The 18,700-nt window shown below is 38.3% G+C and overlaps 1 long non-coding RNA gene across 1 annotated transcript; it reads right to left on the minus strand.

Annotated features, from left to right (window-relative positions):
• Positions 1 to 265: 265 nt before the first annotated feature.
• Positions 266 to 18,395, minus strand: LOC122201672. The gene is made up of 3 exons (XR_006194292.1): positions 18,308 to 18,395; positions 11,719 to 11,823; positions 266 to 708 (listed from the first exon to the last, which is right to left on the minus strand). It is a non-coding gene; the product is annotated as an uncharacterized LOC122201672 (long non-coding RNA).
• Positions 18,396 to 18,700: the final 305 nt, after the last annotated feature.

Below are 18,700 nucleotides of genomic sequence, written 5' to 3' on the forward strand. Positions count from 1 at the left end.
TTGAGTTACAGACCTGTGGGCTAATAAGTGAGTATTTTTTTAAGTTTATTTATTTATTTTGAAAGAGAGAGACAGAGAGAGGGAGAGATGGAGGGGCACAGAGAATTTCAAGCTGTCAGCCACAGAGCCCGATGCAGGGCTCAATCCCACAAACCATGACATCATGATCTGAGCCAAAATCAAGAGTCAGATGCTTAACCAATTGAGACACCCAGACGGCCCTAAATGGGCATTGTTTTAAGCTGCTAAATTTGTGGTCATTTATTTTGCAGCAATAGAAAACAGATACAGTTAATTCAACAGATACAGTTAGTTCAAAGCAGAATAATCCTGCCTCCTCTTCCTACTCTACCTTCCATGTGTTGCAATTCTCTTTGCATCAGGTGATGTGGAGTGACCCTGGGAACAGGCAGGGTCTGACTATGGGGACCTGAGGTATACATTTAGTTTGAATTTAGTGGGGTATCATTTTTATGTCACTTCTGTGAATAGTTATGGGCAGTTAACATGGTAAAGAAATGGCTTCCAGAAATTCTCCTATAATCCACTGTTCATCTGGTATCACCATAAGGAAACACATGGCCAGAAGTTGAATTGTGATGTATCCTGCAAAGCCTGATGCAGAAGTGACTAGGTCCTGGAGGGGAAGTTGAAATATAGAGACTCAATGCTGGTGGGTGAAAAACTCTTCCACTTCATAGAGGGCACCTGTAAAAGAAACTTGATAGACATTTTCCCCTAATAATTTCAGAATAATTCCAAACATTCGCATGACATTACCTAAAACAATTTTTGAAACGGAAATAAATAATAAAAAGGGACTTACAGGCTTTCTCAGTTTGGATTTAAATCATGACAATTTATGTGTCATTACCAATAACAACTTATGAACCAAACCGTTGTCATTGGACAAAGAAATCAAAGAATATGCAGCCAAAAATGTAGGGGAAGATTATAGCATTTCATCAGGCAATTAATTGATATAACTCTGCTACTTTCCAGGTGTTTGTAGAGGTTGTCAGCTTTGTTTAAGCTTGTAAGTTATTGTATTTTTTTTTCATTTGAAAACATTCGTTTACATCATTGATTTGTACTTGCAACTTTGTATTCATCTCATCAAAGTTCATAAAGTGAATGAGTAAATAAATTTCAGGTCCCACAAACCCTGGATCTCTCTGTAAGCATCCCTGTTGTTATTAGTCTTGGCTACTACATGCGCTATGTCCTGTTGGTTTTCTTTCTTTCTTTTTAATGTTTTTATGTTCATTTATTTTTGAGATAGAGACAGAGCATGAGTGGGGGAGGGGCAGAGAGACAGAGGTAGACACAGAATCCGAAGCAGGCTCCAGGCTCTGAGCTGTCAGCACAGAGCCCCACGCCGGGCTCGAACTCACAGACCGCGAGATCATGACCTGAGCCAAAGTCAGAAGCTCAACCGACTGAGCCACCCAGGCACCCCAAGTCCTGTTGGCTTTCTTAAACCTTACTGTCAATGTGGTAGAAAGTACTTTATTAAATTCCCTTCAGCCTGCCCATTGGAGTGTACCATCTTTCTTCTACATGGTACCCCCACCTGATACCCTCAGTGACGTCTTGAGTCACCTTACAAAATGGTTAGGCTCTCACAATGAAGAGGAGAAAGTGGGCTTCTCTGGGTAATAGAGTTGTAACAGCTAAGGAAAAGCCACCTTTCACCTGAGGGTGAAATTTAATACCCCTTAATTTTTAATAACTTAAAAAAATTAATTTATGCTCACTGGAGAAAGCTTGAACGTTTTAACAACAGTAGAATAATAATATAATAATTAGAATTACCTATCGATATTTAACTACATGATCTTTAAATATTTTTTCTGTATATAACTACATTTTAGATTTTGTTGTTCTCCATCTACTCTTTTCTAGCTTCCTTTTGTATTTAGCAATATAGAATGGCTTAACCATGATTATTCTTTTCTACCCCAGTTTTAACAAATTTTATTGTTTTGCTTACTGCAGAAATTAAACATCATGACCATTCTACACAGTGCAGAAACAGGTAAGAAAAAAGAAAAGGGAATCCAAACCATCCAGAACTGTCATCAGCATTATTATTAATGGTAGTCACTATTAACATTTTAATGCAACATATTTTTTGATGACTGTATTATATTTCATGAAATGGATGCACTGTAACTTAGTGAAAAAATCTAATACGTTGGATTATTAGGTTCTAGGTTCATTTCAGTTTTTTACAGTTACCTGAGATAAACATCTTTGTTCATTTACTTTTGTATATAGATCTCTGATTACCTTCATGGGATAAATTCCATTTTTAATGCTTAGCCTGTTTTAATGGTGCAGAAGTCAAAAATAATAAATGGCTCGTCATTAGCCAGGTGCCTAGGGCTTTGCAACCTTCCTCAAAGAATAGACTCCCTAGGGCAGCTCCATTATCTGTTGACTTGCTGGGAGAGCATTAGAACCAAAAGCCAATGATATCCAAGGAGCATAATATAGTATGTCTTAAAGTCTAATTACATCTAATCCATTACGAAACACGTAGCTAGCCTTTCCAAAATGTTTTCCTCAGTATATTTTAAATGTGTATTTAGAGAAAATCTTATTTTACTATAAAATCTCTTCTTGTGTTGCTTGAAATTCTTGTGCCCCTTCAACACCTAATTTAATGGTTCATAATATTCTGAGGCCACTGAAGAAAACTTAAGGACCCTGGCTCAAAAAAAAAAAAACAAAAAAACAAAAAAACAAAAAACAAAAAAACCCACAAACACATTTATTGTCTTCAAGCCAGAAGTCTCCAAGGAGTTGTATTTCCCTTTTTCCCTTTAGCAGTTGAATAAAATAGAGTAAACCCTAATTTTGAGTGCAGGAAGTCCAGATCTCTCTCAATGCATTTCTGGGTCTCTTTTGGCTGTTTGCACACTTGCACTGGTTGCTGCTTATGGATTGCTGCCCTGGACTTCTCCATCGGTCCCCTCTTGCAGCTTGAAAACATTTCTTTGTACCATGCTACACTGTGATCTACTTTGACCCAGGCAAGGATACAGGTCCCCCTCTTAGTTAGGAAAAGCTAATATCAGATTGTAGCACTGACAAAACTGTATGAGAAACTGGGGATTAGAGAGAATTATAATACAGATATGGAGGAGTAGTAAAACTGAATATTGGGAATAACTGCTGTAAAAATGTAATTACTGTGACCCCCACAGAAGGTCTCTCAGTGTTCATCTCTTTCTTATGAGCCTGGTCTGCAGTCATGTTGCAGGGGCCAGTTAACCCTATAGATTATAGACCCCAACCCAGTATTCTCCACTCTGATTCTAGACTTGGATGTCCTACCCTGTAATGGGAATTGAAGAATGTGGCACTCGGCAAAAATATAATAAACATTGCAAGGAGGCAACTGTAACCCCCGTGAATGATAAATTTTTTATATTCAGAAACAAAATGCTTGGCCTGAAGCATTTGGAATATGTCACTGTTTCAGGATTTTCTGAGAAAAATGGGTAGTTACTTGCCTGAAATATCTATAACTAAAAGACTTATCAAATTATTCTCTCAAAACAAAGGGCATACCTGCATGAAGAACAATTTCTAGGTTCATTCCAGAATAGAGAACAGATTTTTTACATCCTTCCCCATTCAATCATATTTATAACTTCAATGATAATTTTAATAACTTATCTCCAACAGCTAAAATAAATTGCTGGCAGATTTAAATACTATTTTGTTTCCCACATGCAACCACACCACTGGGCCGAATATTTTAGAATGTTTAAGTCCACCCCTTTCACCCAAACCCTTTCATAGATTCAATTCATAATCCTTGGTCCATCTCAAGACTTTTTAATTATTTTCTCTGCCTTGTACTGACATCCACTTCTGAAAAATGCCCCTCTCACAAATGATTGATTACTAGCTATTTAGTCTATCAGTCTATTATTTAGGTATTAGTCTATTTCACAAACATTGGTCTAGATTTTTGATTGCCAACTCTTTGAAGGCAGAGACGTTGTTTTTAATTTTATTTTTAGCGATGCCAAACACATCATCCAATAAATAATGTACTGTGTCTTACTTCAAAGTTGCTATTGATTAGGAGATTGTACCATTGATTTAGTAAAAGCTCTTCAGAAAACAAACAAAAGTCCTACTGAATTAAATGTACATATTGATTACTAAGCTCATCTCAATTTTAGAAGCATTAATATGGGGGTGAAGAAAATAACAAAGCTCATTTTAGATAGAAGATGTATTTTAGATAGAAGATATATGGCATCATGAAATATGAACTCTCACAGCTCTGGGATCTTAAAGGTCAACTATTCCATCTTCTTCTCAAATGTTGGAATCTTTCCAGAGTGGGTGAGCTTAATTTAGGATTAATGGATAGAATTCAGGGAAGCATGGACTCTGAAATTTTAGGCAGAATTGTTTTTGTATGCGTGTACAGATTTTTCTTAAGAAAACGTCAACTTATTCTATTAGCCTCGGAAAGTCATTACCGGCTTTAACACTCCTAAGACGATTCATCTAGATCCCCTTGTGGTTGTTCATCCAGTCTAAGCTTGAATATCTCTAAAAGGAATTCACTCAACATTCAACACTTCTATTAAAAAGCTCAACTTGACCAAAAATTTTCTTCCCTATCCTTGGTTCTGGTCCAGAACGCCTATATTTGTTGAATGTTTTATATATATATATATTCTATATATATATATATATATATATATATATATATATATATATATATATATATATGTCCCATATATATATTCTCTCTATATATAGAATATATATAATGTTTTATTATAAATAATGATGAGAGACATTGATTAGTAGCTTAATTGATATATGTTGGTTTATTGATATATGAAGGACTGATGTGAAGACCATGAAATCAGATTTATTTATTTTTTCTTTTCTGATAAATTTATGTTTTCATTGTTCCTTTTTTTTGTTCTAATTTAGAATGTGAATAATTTAAGAAGTAAGTTAATTTGGTGAAGGGATAGTGCTCAATAAACGTTAACTGAATGCATTGATTAGATAAATAATGAATGAGTGGATGAAAGGGAGTGTAACTAAATATGTGGAATATAAATTAATGAATAAATGAATGTGCAGATTAATATAATGAGTAACTTAACACTTGTGGGTCTAAAATTCTAGGTTTCACATATGTAAATTATTGAGATTCTTGTTGGACTGTGTCAGTGTTATTTATAATCACAAATAATTTCAGTATAAGAAGTTCACTTCTCAAGGTAGATTCTTTCAGTCCTCCATTCTCCCATCTACCCTTTCATCTCCCCCAGCAAAGGTTTTCTAACTCTTGTGCGTATCTTAGGTGAAGAAGAAATGGTATGGTGAAATATGATAGACACCGGGGAACAGCAGTGGATAAGAAAAGCCTATGATGCTACATAGCTGCCATCAAAGCTACTGGGATCACAGAATTTTCCATTTAAAAGATACACTAGTGACTACAGTTGTTCAATTTCCTCACCTTATTGTTAGGAAAACACAGACCCAGAAAAAGAACCAGTAGAAGCTCTAGATTCAGTATATTCATGATCCCTAAACTGTAAAACCAGGAAAACAGATGAGGCACACATGATTAAGAGAGATTTTAGTTTAGGGAAAATGTGTAGCTGTTCTCTTACGAGCATAATATCCTTGGAAACCTGGCATAAATTGACAGAAACCCTGAAAAAATAAACCATGAACATTCACTTACATACATGCCCACACACATATTTCTCATGTAACTATTTTTGCCCTGTTGTCAGGAGCTAAGGAGGTAGCATGTGATGGAGAAGCATCAGGAAGAATCAGAAGATTGAGGAGCTGGGCTTTGTTCTGCCACTGATGTGCTCTTTGGTCTTGAGTGGGTGGCAATCCTCTCTGTGTCTTTGTCTCTCTGTAAACTGAGAGGGCTAGATGCAGGGTCCCCTTCCTCTAGATTTTCAGATGGAAGACATCTTCTGACACAATGATCTATAAGCACTCCAGCTTTCTGGGAAGGGTTTTATTTGTTTCACTGGTTTATTATTATTATTATTATTATTATTATTATTATCATTATTATTATTATTATTATTATTGGAAGCACTGCCTAAGACTGGGGGATGGCAGGTATGAATTCTGCAAGGTAGTCTTGTCCTTTAACAAACCATAGAACACTTATCCCAGCTATATTGTGACCACCTTTAGACTTTACTGGAAAGCCAAGTCTAATAAAATAGTGCATTAAACTTCACATTTCTTCCAAATACTTGATATAGATTCTTTCTTTCTTTCTTTCTTTCTTTCTTTCTTTCTTTCTTTCTTTCTTTCTTTCTTTCTTTCTTTCTTTCTTTCTCCCTGGCATGTAACAAGTCACCTACTTTCCTGTACATTTTGGGGGAAACTGGTGGAAAAGACTCAGGAGTCTATGATGGAATTTTTTTTTTTTTTAATCATGGAGAGTCTGTAAGGCATTGATTTGCACCAAATGTAACTGCTTTTTGCTGTAGCTGTTAATTGATGATATTATATTATAAGGTGAGTACAGACAGCACAGCAATTCAAAGCAGAAAAGTAATAGACAGTGACGCATAATTTTAAAACTTTTTAGAGGTTGGGATTGTAGTGAAAGAGAGGTGGGTATACAGCAAGAAATGCCCCCAAGAACCCTAGGTCCTGTTCAACCTTTCCAAAACCTCAAGGAACAGACCCAGAAGAGAAAACAGTGGACAGAAGAGAAGGAATGAACCCGTGACATCTATTGAGCGTCTTAAATTTGTCAAAGAGTGTAAATTCTTCATGAGCGTCAGTAGGTGAGTTCAGATTAATCAATTAAATAATGCATTCATTTAGTAAATACGCATTCAAAATCTACTACTTGCCAGATACTGTGCTCAGTACTAGGTATTCAGTAGTGAACAAAACAGTCCTGATTCTCCTGGAATTTAGCAATGGAGCCCTTTGGCTTTCCTTTTTATTATTTTAACTGTCCCCTGAGATAGGCAAGCTAGAGTGCTTGCCCAATAGGACCTGAGGCAAAGGTTTTGATGCAAATGACTGTATTTGGAAATCCATCCCAGGTAACACAGTGAGGATGTGGGAAAGGGACATAAGGAAGGGAGGAGGCTAGAAGGGGGTTTGTAAATAAGTGGGTGACCTGTGTGGGTAAGTGGGGCTCAGTCTTGCTGGGGATTTTCTAAGAGACTGTGTAGAACACATCTCAGAATTGGCCTATGCAGGGCACAAGGAAGCTGAGGCATTCACCCACAAACTCCTGTCCCTCATTGGTTGAGGTCCTCCAGTCATGAACTCTCTGGCACATTCAGTATGTCCTGCACTAGCTTGCTGCTTCCCAGAGAACCCCACCAGGCAGAGATTCAGAGAGCCATGGGAGTCTTCAGGACCTGTCTGGGAGAGCTGGGGGCACATGGGCTGGGCATGGCACTGGCAGTGTCTATCACGTGATTATCCTCATTTTATAGAAAAAGAAACTTAGGCTTGAGTAGTCACCCACCTAGTAAGTATTAGAATTCATACAAAACTCAGTAGTCTTTTACTGCACCCTAGTCCTCAAACAGGGTGTGGAGCTATCCCCTAGTAAGCTCTGGATGACAATGAAGCCATGTCTCTGGAAGGATGGGGTAGGTTCCTGGGTCAGAGGCAGGCTGACATCAGATGGAACCACACAGGGTTGGAGGCCAAGTCCTTTCTTCTCAGTGGATTCTGAATGAGCAGCCCCAATACAATATTGTGATTCATAGGAAATACATATTTGGTCATTTCGATGACCAAAATGTATTTCCAATATGTATTTTATCTTTTTCCACAGTTACTGGCTCACAGCCTGGGATTTCCTGTGATGACAGCAATAAAGTTGTCTTTATTATGTTAATGAGGTGACTTTTGAAAAGCCCTTAGGTAACTTATGGATGGGGCTGGTTGCCATGGGAGCCAATCAGGTGTTTAGAGAATTGGAACTCTCAGTCCATCACCCCCTACACACAACTCTGGAGGGGGAGGCGGTGGTGCTGAAGATCCAGTTCAATTGCAAATGGCCAATGATTTAATCAATGAAGTATTCATAAAAACCCAAAAGGACAGGGTTCAAAGGGTTAGCAAACACTTCCACACCCAGAGGATGGTGCACTCCAACTGCATGGGAAGGAGGTTCCTGTGCTAGGAAGCCTCCTGAACCAAACCCTATGTATTTCTTGGTCTGGCTCTTCATTCACATCCTTTATAATATCCTTTAATGAACTGGTAAATGTAAGTGTTTCTCTGAATATCGTGAGCCACTGTAGCAAATTAATCAGACTCAAACAGGGGTTTGTGGGATCCTTTGATCAGAAGCACAGGTGATAACCTGGCCTTGTGACTGGTGTCAGAAGGGGTACTGGGCTGTGGTGGGAGGCAGTCTTCTGGGACTGAGCCCTTAACCTGTGATCTGTTGCTAATTCCAGGTAAACAGTGTCAGAATTGAATTAAACTGCAGGATACCCAGTGATGTAGGACCCTTGCTTGTTGTCTTGGGGAAATCTCCCCACACATTTGGTGAGCAGAAGTGTCAGAAGTGAAGTGTTTAGTGGGAGTAATAAAGGAAACACACAGGAGATAGACTGACCTGAAATTTTTCTCTAAAACAGGTGGAACACTGAGTTTTTCTAATAAACCCAGGCCCTGGGCCCTTGTTGGCATTGAAGGAGGTTGGGAGAAGAAAAGGAGTGACTTCCTTTTTAACTCTGAAGGCTTATAAAGCCTAACTGGAAGCACATGATGTTGAAAGTAGCTCAGTGTCACGGAAATTCATTGAGTCAAGTTGGCCAGGTCTAGCTGTGACTGACCTGTAGGAACCCTTCCACCTCCAGAGGAAGGACTCCATTTCCTCATTCATAAAAGAGAAATATCATCTACGTCATAGGATTGCTGTTTAGATTATAATGGTGATTCAATGAGATGCTGTGGGTGTCAGCCTGGCTCCCCAGGCAATAGAGCCTGAGGCACAGTTTGTGTGCTGACATTTATTGGGTGTGGGTTTGAAAACCCGAACCCTCTAAGATGGACGAAGAAGGCAATGTGTCTGCTTCCCCCTGGGTCCCCTGTTTCTCACTGGTAAAAGCTGTTAAGATGTTAATTCTGTACTTAATTCTTTAACCCTCTGCTGTTGAGTTGTGTCACCTGCTCCTTGTGGCTGCTTCTGAAGCAGAGTCCTCATTTGCCAAGGTTGAGAGCAGGTAACCTGGTGCAGGAGCCCCATGACTCCCACCCCCAAGGGAGGCCATACAAGATGAGGCGGTGGTGGATGTGGCCAGGGCTTTATGACAATGGACATGGGACCTGGTGTCACTGCTGCTCCTAGGACAGAGCCTGGCAGCCAGGAGGGACTGAGGTCTGTGGAGGTACATGAACTGGGTCAGGCACAGTATGTACGAAATACCTTTAACTGTGTAAAGGATAAAGCAGTCCATTTTTATAAATGACTTCAGATCTACAGATTTCATTTCTGGTGCCTAATTTTTATATTTTTCTTTCTTTCCTTTGTTGTCACTTGTCCTAGACAGAGATGCTCTTTCTATATATTGTAATAAAAAATGTTTAATGAACAAATCAGTGAAGAATATTACCTAATTTTATGAACAACTGTCTATGTAAGGGCATATCAGTAAAACTAGATGTCATTTATTACACACTTATTCCATGTAGTGGGCCAGACATCTCACACATGTGACCTCAGTCTTCACAATCCCATTATTATCCCTATTTTATAGGTGAGGAAACTGAGGATTAGAGAAGTTAAGGATATTGTTTAAAGTCACAAAATTGGTATATTGCAAGAAATGTGCTAGCATTTTGTAGCTTCTATTTTCTTCTCATTTATTCTGTTTTCTTTTAGGAAAAGAAAACATTGTTGCATTTTAGGGTTCACAGGTATGGTTTGCATGACTGAGGTAGTGGGAAGTGTTAGTGGGCATGACCATCATGTTTCTGTGGTCCTAGCAATTGGGACAGACCTACATGTTTATCCCAAACAACCGACTGCACACATGCCTATTTGAATTTTGCTTTGAAATCAATGTTACAGAATATTAAGTTCCACAAGGACAGAGTCTGTGTCTACTTCACCTTTATATCCCCCAAGCCTAGAAGAACATTGGTATATATTCAGCTTATAAAATGACAGGATAGATCAAATAAGGCATGGCCATAAAACTCTGAACATCAAGGCAGAGGTCAGCAGAACACCGTCCATAGACCAAATCCAGCCTGCTGCCAGCTTGTGTAAATAAAGATTTATTGAAACACCTTTAAGCCCATTCATTAACGTATTATCTATGACTGCTTTTGTGGTTTTTTTAATTAAAATTTTTTTTAATGTTTATTTTTGAGAGAGAGACAGAGCGCAAGCAGAGGAAGGGCAGAGAGAGAGGGAGACAGAGAATCTGGAGCAGGTTCCAGGCTCTGAGCTGTCAGCACAGAGCCCGACGTGAGGCTTGAACCCACAAACCCTAAGATCATGACCTGAGCTGAAGCCAGATGCTTGACCTACTGAGCCACCCAGGCGCCCCTGCTTCTGTGTTTGTATTACAACAGCAGAAGTGAGAAGTTGCAATAGAGACTAAATGGTTCACAAAGGCAAAAATGTTTGTTGTGTGATCCTTTATAAAAAAAGTTTGCCCATTCATGCCCTAAAGTATGCTTGAAATAGAATCAGAAGCTGCAATAAAAAGTTTAGATAAGTAGAAAAGGTTTAGGTTATAAAAATGCCCTTCCGCCACCCCTCCCTTGTTTTCAGCTGAAAATGAAATCTAGTTATTGTAATGTCATATTAAATGTGTAAAAATGGAACGAAGTCAAATGCCTAACAAGTGAGGTGTGATTTAAATGCATTGTGCAATGCTGTGCCACCACTAAAAAGATTGCTGTAGGACAATTTACAAACAACAGAAAAAGGGATACAACACAATACATGTAAAAAATCAAAATCCTAAATTCCATTTCATTCTACTCTTGTGCCAGAAATGTATATACATTTATAAGTTAAAGAAATGTAGAATGAAACACCAGAACAGTACCAATGTTCTGATGATAGAATTATGGATCATTTTAATTTTCTGCTTTATGCTTACCTGCATTTTCTATTCTCCTCTACAATGCACAGGCAGTTTTCCAGAATAAAAAAGTTGAATTTTGAAAACATTTAAAAAATATATGCAATAGGGGCACCTGGATGCCTCAGTCGCTTAAGCGTCTGACTCTTCATCTCAGCTTAGGTCATGATCTCACGGTTCCTGAGTTTGAGCCCTGCATCAGGCTCTAGGCTGTCAGTATGGAGCCTGCTTGGGATTCTCTCTCTCTCTCCCTCTTTCCCTGGCCCTCCCCTGCTGTACTTTCTCTCTTTCTCTCTCAAAATAAATAAACTTAAATAAAAATAAAATATACATATATATTTGTTTTATTTATATATATAAGCATATTATATATAAGCATATTATATATAAGCATATTATATATAAGCATATTATATATAAGCATATTATATATAAGCATATTATATATAAGTATATTATATATAAGCATATTATATATAAGCATATTATACACACACACACACACACACACACATAAATCTCTTATGATATAGGAATATGAAAATAAAAGTCCAGAACAATATTTTTATAAAGGAGAATGGCTAGTTAAGAGGCCACCCACCTTTTTTTTTCTTGTAAATTTCTCTTTCCTCTGGGGCTTCTTCTCCATTAGATTATTGTGGCCTCCACTACATCAGGCCCCAGGGAGCCCATACCTCCTTTAAAGCTGCAAAACATGAATTGAAATAACTTTTCATGTTTTTCTTTGCTCAGTTGAGACAGGCTGACATTTTCAAAAAGAACTTTAATACTCAGTGAACAAAAAGGCAATAATTACAGAAAATACAAGAGGCATAACAGTTGTCATGTTTAAAATACAAGCCTCTAGTCCTCTAAAGGGCTGATTCCTGGTGGAATCTGAAGCAAACTTGGCTCCCTGCTGGAACCTTGCCTAATTCCCCTGAAGTGGGTACCATTACATTTCTGCCACCTGGAATTATTCTTGGGCCAGCTAGTCTCTGTATTCATTGAGGATAAAATATCCCTTGCTCTATCCATCTGTGGCTTTCCCACCTGGTTCCCCTCCAGGAGACATTACAGTTCATCCAGAGATGACTGACAAGGTGAGAAAAATTTAGCAGTTCCTCACACCACACACACACGTACACACACACGCACACACACACGCACACACACACACACTGCACCATACCTGTAGAAAACGTAGAAACTATCATTTGGTTATTTAGATGAGAATCTCTTGCCGATCACATGCAGGGAAGTGGCCAAGTTAAACTCCATCCATTTCAGGTTTATAAAATGATAATTTATCACATGTCCAAATGTCACAAACTGCACATATGCAGTGACAGAACATGTTCAAGTCTCTCCATCTTCATGTATAAGATAGAAATCCAGGAGGCATTAAAATCCCAAACTTCTCACCTTCACCCTTGCTCATGCTCTTGAGTCCCTCTGTGATATCACTTCCCTGTCCCCTTGTCTTTCAGGAGCCTTCTCTGTAGCCCCTACAAAGAAGTGATGCCTTTCTCCACTGAGATAATGAAATCTTGCTTGCATCTCCTTGTACCTTGGACCCAGAAACTGATCTGTGCTAAAACTAATTACATCACTTTTATATTTCTATAAGCAGCTTTAGGGCAAGAACTATATTTTCATGTTGTATCTTCTATTCAGCTTTTAGAAAAGTGTCTCACCTGTGACAGAGAGGCTCAAGAAATAGTTGCTGAATTGTTGAATAAATGTATTTTAGTAATTATGGGGAATTTTAAAGAGATCAATCTAGGATCAATGCATGGAAGTTCCCAGGAGATCAACTTATATTCAGTTTAAAAAAGAACTTTCTCAGAGTCCACACTGCATTATGTTTAATGGATTTTGTCTTTCTGGAAAATAACACTGGGTGTATTGTGTTCAAGATAAAAGTCTACTTTTGAGGAATATCATAATGGAGATTCACTCAAGAAATGAAGGATTGGACAAGATGTCCTCTAAAATTCTTTCCAGCTTTATCTTGCTGTTAATTCTAAATCCAGATGCAGGCAAGAAATCTCATCAGAATAAGTTTTTATCATTTGTTCAGGCTATCACCAGGTGAGGCTGTCTCTACATTGGGTGTATCCATCCTTGGTTCGTTTTTTCCTACATAGTCCTCCTTTTCTCGAGCATAGTGATTAAAATCTATTATGTGACATCATAACATCTAAAAAGCCATCAGCAACCACTGAAGAGAAACTGGCATTTCTTGGGAATCCATGAAGTACATTATTTTATTTGAGGATAACCTGGCTTTGAGTTAAATATTTGCCAGGTTTTTTACCCCATCTTCCCTTAAAGGGCTAGTTTCCTGAAGCTGGGTTTTGGTTTCCTAGAATTGCCTTGTCCTACTGCCTAGCCTACCTGTGCTACTGAAATCCTATTTGCAGCAACCAAATTACTTTCTCTGAATCCAATTTATACAGTGACATATGGGGGATTCCAAAAGGGAAAGTTTCCATTCATATCCAGCAAATCATCTTTACGGGAAGAAAGTTAGGAGCAAACTTGGTGACATACAGAGAAATTTAACTTCTGGAAACCATCATCTTCCATTTTTAAATTAATTCTCTGTAAAGTAGTTGGGACCAGAATAAGTTTGTGCCTATTTTCAGACCGATTAACCATTAATGAGTGATGATGAATTTACCTTACTAAGCAATTTTGCAAAATTGGTTTTCATTTTTTGCCTATCTCCCTCTTTGTATGTTTGTATCATTCATGTCATAGGCACTGTTTAATAAGGATATAATTCAAGAAATTAAATGCCAAATTTCTGGTTTTACCCCTTTCCTCTTTAAAAAGATAATATTTATAGAATTACTTTGGTTCAAAACTATTGTATATGTGAGATTTTTAACATAAATGATTCATTATTAGGTCAATTTCTTTGTCTATTAGCTTCACTTGTTTGGGTTTTCTTGGTTCTGAATACCAGGAATGTTGTTTCAGCTGCTGTTTGACACATTTGTGAGTAAAATCACAAGATTAAAAATGCCCCCATACAGAGAATAAAATATCATGCTAGAATTCTATAGAAATTCTATATTATTACTCCTGGGAACCCTCACATAGCTGTTGGAGAGTGGAAACTGAGGCCTTAACATTACACATACCACATACAAGGTTGGTGACAGTAATAATTAAGGATAACACACTTCACTGGGCACTTGTGATGCTACAGTCAGCCTTCTAAGTGCTTTTCCCTTGTCTGCTCATTTAATGCATTCATTCTTTGGGATTGTTGCTATTATTAGTAAAAGACGAGAAAAAATAAGACATGGAAAGATTAAGTATTTTGCCTAAGGTTCCCAAACTAGTAAGTGAAGGAATCAGGATCTGAAATCAGGCAGAATGGTTCCCAAACCTTGCTCGTACACATTATGCTATTCTGCCTTTTTGTCAGAAATACGTGGACTCATTTTGTGTACAGTCTATAAATGTCTGCATATATATAGAAGAGGAGAAATACACACACACACATACACATACGTATATCCTACATGTATATTGTTCTCTTTCATTTGCAAAGCTTTGCCTCTAAACAGGGAAAGGATGACTAACAGTTCCTTCTGGTTGGTTGATTATCATAATACAAATTCCTACAAAAGGAAAGCCATTGCCCTAGCTAATCTTAACATCCCTACATCAGTAGCTATTTCAAGAAAAAGCAATTCCCATCTGTTATAGAAACATATTTGGTGACAGCACACATCTTCTTACCCTAGTACCATCCCATTGCAATGCAACGGTGAAAACAGCATGATTTTCTTCGTTAATTCTGGAAAGCTCTATCTAAGCCAAAACATGTGAAGGGACTCAACGCCTTCTTGTTTGTAATCTGCAAAAGTAGGGCTGTTAACCTTTGTCTCTCCTTTTGAGTTCACCGGAATGGTCAGATGTATGTAACAATCAAATCTTTTAGTTTTATGTGCTTTTCTCAGAATATAATAGACATCTGTTATTTTTCTGCTGAGAAAATTTTTCCTTTAGGGAAATAGTCCACCCCCACCTGGTGGAATTGTCATTCACGTGGTCCTGCTTGCCTGGGACTGGGATGGGCTTGTAGGGGCCAACGGCAGGCTGCCCCAAGATGGGCCATTTTGGCATGAAGAGTATTTTGAATTACAAAGCAATCACAACCCTGTACATTCAAGAAAAACTCTTTACCTTTCCCCTCAACTACCTAAAAAGAATTTAGATAGAAGATCTGATCTGCTCCCGGAAGAGAACTATCACCATAGATCACTATGTTAAGAAATGAACTAGGTATAGTAGACAGGGAGAACACAAGTAGACCTATGTGATCAAGTTCTCTTTGTCCCATTGTTTCTGAGGGGCCCAGTGAACATTTGTTTACCAAACATTTACTCTTTTTTATCTTCCTGTGAATTGCATTTCTTCTCTTTGAAGTCTTAGATTCCTACCCGCCCTTCCCCTTAGTTCTGGACGTCATTTTTGCCTGACTGTCCTTGGAATTGCATGTCTGTGTGGATTTCCCATATGTACAAAATTAAATTTGATTTTCTCCCATTAATATGTCTCGTGTCAATTTGATTCTGAGTCTGGCTAGAAGGACCTTGAAGGGGAGTGGAAATTCTTCCTCTTCAGCAGGCTTGTGACCCAGGCTGGCCAATCAGTGTGCCTTACCTGCCTGGATGCTGAGATTGTTTCAGGGGCAGGCATGTAACCATAGATGTGACAGAGTTTTTCCCTAGACTTCTCCATTGAGAAGAGTGCCTTTCTTTCCTTTCTTGAAGATTTCGAGGTATAAGGATAGTTTAAGCCTGGGATTGCTGAGAGCCTTTGTTGTCATGTGAAATGATTCTGCATGAAAATTAAGCCAAAAAAGAAGACAAAAATAGATTCAAGAAGGAGGGAGAAGAGATGCAAAACCTTAAACCCTTGAATTGAGCCACATTTTAAGCTAGGATCCAATCTGGCATTTCAATTGTGCAAGCTTAAGCAAAAGGAGAGTTTCTGTCACTTATAACCAAGAGTCCTAACACAAGGACCCCTAGAACCTGAGAATTGGTAGGAATTGTAATGATCTAATCTCCCACTTGGTAAGTAATGCCATCTATCACACTTTGTTGGTTAGCCAGGTTCTGTCTCTGTTCCCATTCCTCTAGTAGACAGGAGGTTTGCTATCGCACTTGGCAGTTCATTCCACCGTGGGCCAACTATAATTTCCAGACAGTTTATTTTTTCCTAGTATCAAACAAGTTGTCTTCTTAAACCTCCTTTTCACTAAACTTATTGATGTTCTCTGGAGCTTCACAGAAAAGTCAACTTGCTTCTTAAAATAATTGAGAACAGTTATCTTGTCTCATTTCTTTCAAACATTCCTTCAACTTTATTTGAAAGTTAACAGACTGCTCTACTCTTCACCCTGCCCACATCATGGTTCATAAATATCTAAGTGCAAGGACCCCTAAGACTTCCATTTAGCTATCTCAGAAGCTACCTGGGAAAGTCAAAGAGGCTGTTTTTTATCCCCACATCTCCTTTAGCTGTATTTTGTTTATGTTTCTGCACACTGCTTCACTTGAAAAAAAAAATGAATAGTCACTTCACATGCTGTTTTTCAGCCTTCTTAAACTATTCTTTAATGCCAGAAATAATCAGAATATGAAAAAAAAATATTTCTGAATGAGGATTGATTTGCTAAAGGTTCAGTTAGGTTATTCTTGGTCATGATGCAGGGGGTTATGCTTTTAGGGAGGAAGCCTGGAATGGCTTCTATTTCTGGGAAGCTCAGAAACTACTGAAACTCTTGGATCTTTTATTGTATAAACAGCTACCATGCCTGAATATTTATGTGTTTCCAATTAAAATACTGACACTAATGATGAAAGGGAGAAATGGATTAATCTTTGGATTTGAGGGTTTTAAGTACATTTTTGGGCTAACATCAATATACTTATTTAAAATTAAATTATAATGTTTTTCTCAAAAAAATCACAAATATAACCCCTATAATAAGAAGCCAATTCAGAGACGCCTAAGGAAAGAACTTAATAATCTGCCTCATTGCCTCTGCTTCTACTTTCTTGAGGGAATCAATATGAACTTTCTGGTTTGTATACTCCCACACCATTTTATAAACTCATAAATATGTACACATATGTCAATTTACTTTTGCATCTTTTTTTAAATCATTTTTAAGTTTCTTTATTTATTTTGAGAGAGAGAGTGTGAGCAGGAGAGGGGCAGAGAGAGAGGGAGAGATAGAGAATCCCAAGCAGGCTCCTCACTGTCAGTGCAGAGCCTGACGCCGGACGTGTTCCCACGAACTGTGAGATCATAACCTGAGCTGAAATCAAGAATCAGACACCTAACCCACTGAGCCACCCGGGGAACCCCATGTGAGTAGTTTTTTTTTTAATAAAAAATTTTTTTTAATGTTTATTTTTGAGGGGGTGCGGGGGAGACAGTGCGCAAGTGGGGGAGGGGCAGAGAGAAAGATGGAGACACAGAATCCCAAGCAGGCTACAGGCTCTGAACTGTCAGCACAGAGCCTGACACGGGGCTCAAACTCACAAACTGTGAGATCATGACCTGAGCCAGAGTCGGACATTCAACTGACTGAGCCCCCCAGGTACCCCCTGAGTATCTTTTAAAAATATATTTATTTGTGGATTGAACAAATGCTTATGGAGTATTTATCATGCATCAAGCACAGTTCTAAGCATTGGGGTTACAGAGTGAGTAAAACAAAACCCCAGTCGTCATGGGGCTTATATTCTAATGATGGAGAGAGATACTACACAATATAACTGGGTAAAATCCATGGTATTATTAGATAGTGAAACACATTAAAGAAAAAGTAAGTAGGAAAGAGGGATTAGAAGCATTAAAGGGTTGTATTTTACTCACTGTAATCAGAGCTTTAATACGAACAATTAGTTGTATTGGGGGAAAAGGAAGATTAAATACCAAATCCCTGGGGTAGGAGTGTCCTTGTGTGTTCAAGGAGTAGCTGGGGGCCTAGGTCTTTGGGGGTAGAGTGACTGAGGGACAGAGTAAAAGGGGATGAGGTGAGAGCAATGGTAGGGATCAGTTCCTGTAGGGCCTTAAAGGTTTTACTAAGGACTTTGAATTTTACTCTGAAAGAAACTGGTTTTGATCCAGGGAATAACATTCTGATTTACCTTTAACAGGATCACCTCGGCTGCTGGGCTGAGAATAGACTGAAGTACAAGGAGGGAGCCCAGTTGGAAGACCATTGGAGTAATCTAGGAGAAAAATGATAGAGCAAGATGGAGGAAGTGAGTGTAGCATGAATGGAGTATATGGATGGAATTTTGGATATATTTTCAAGGTCGAGTCCCCAGATTTGCTGAGGGACAAAATAGGGGTGTAATCCAAAAGGCAGAGCCAGGGATGATAGCGAGGCTATTATCGTAAAAACTGGAAGAAGAGTTACCATAAACTCAGATGAGACAGACTGTGAAATGAATAGGCATTTTCAAGAGAGAGAGATCAGAAGTTAAATTTTGAGGCATGGTTAAGTGCCAGAGACCAGCTCCAGCAACCAGGGGTTC

This window comes from Panthera leo, chromosome A1 (genome assembly GCF_018350215.1).
Source record: "Panthera leo isolate Ple1 chromosome A1, P.leo_Ple1_pat1.1, whole genome shotgun sequence".
NCBI lineage: Eukaryota > Metazoa > Chordata > Mammalia > Carnivora > Felidae > Panthera > Panthera leo.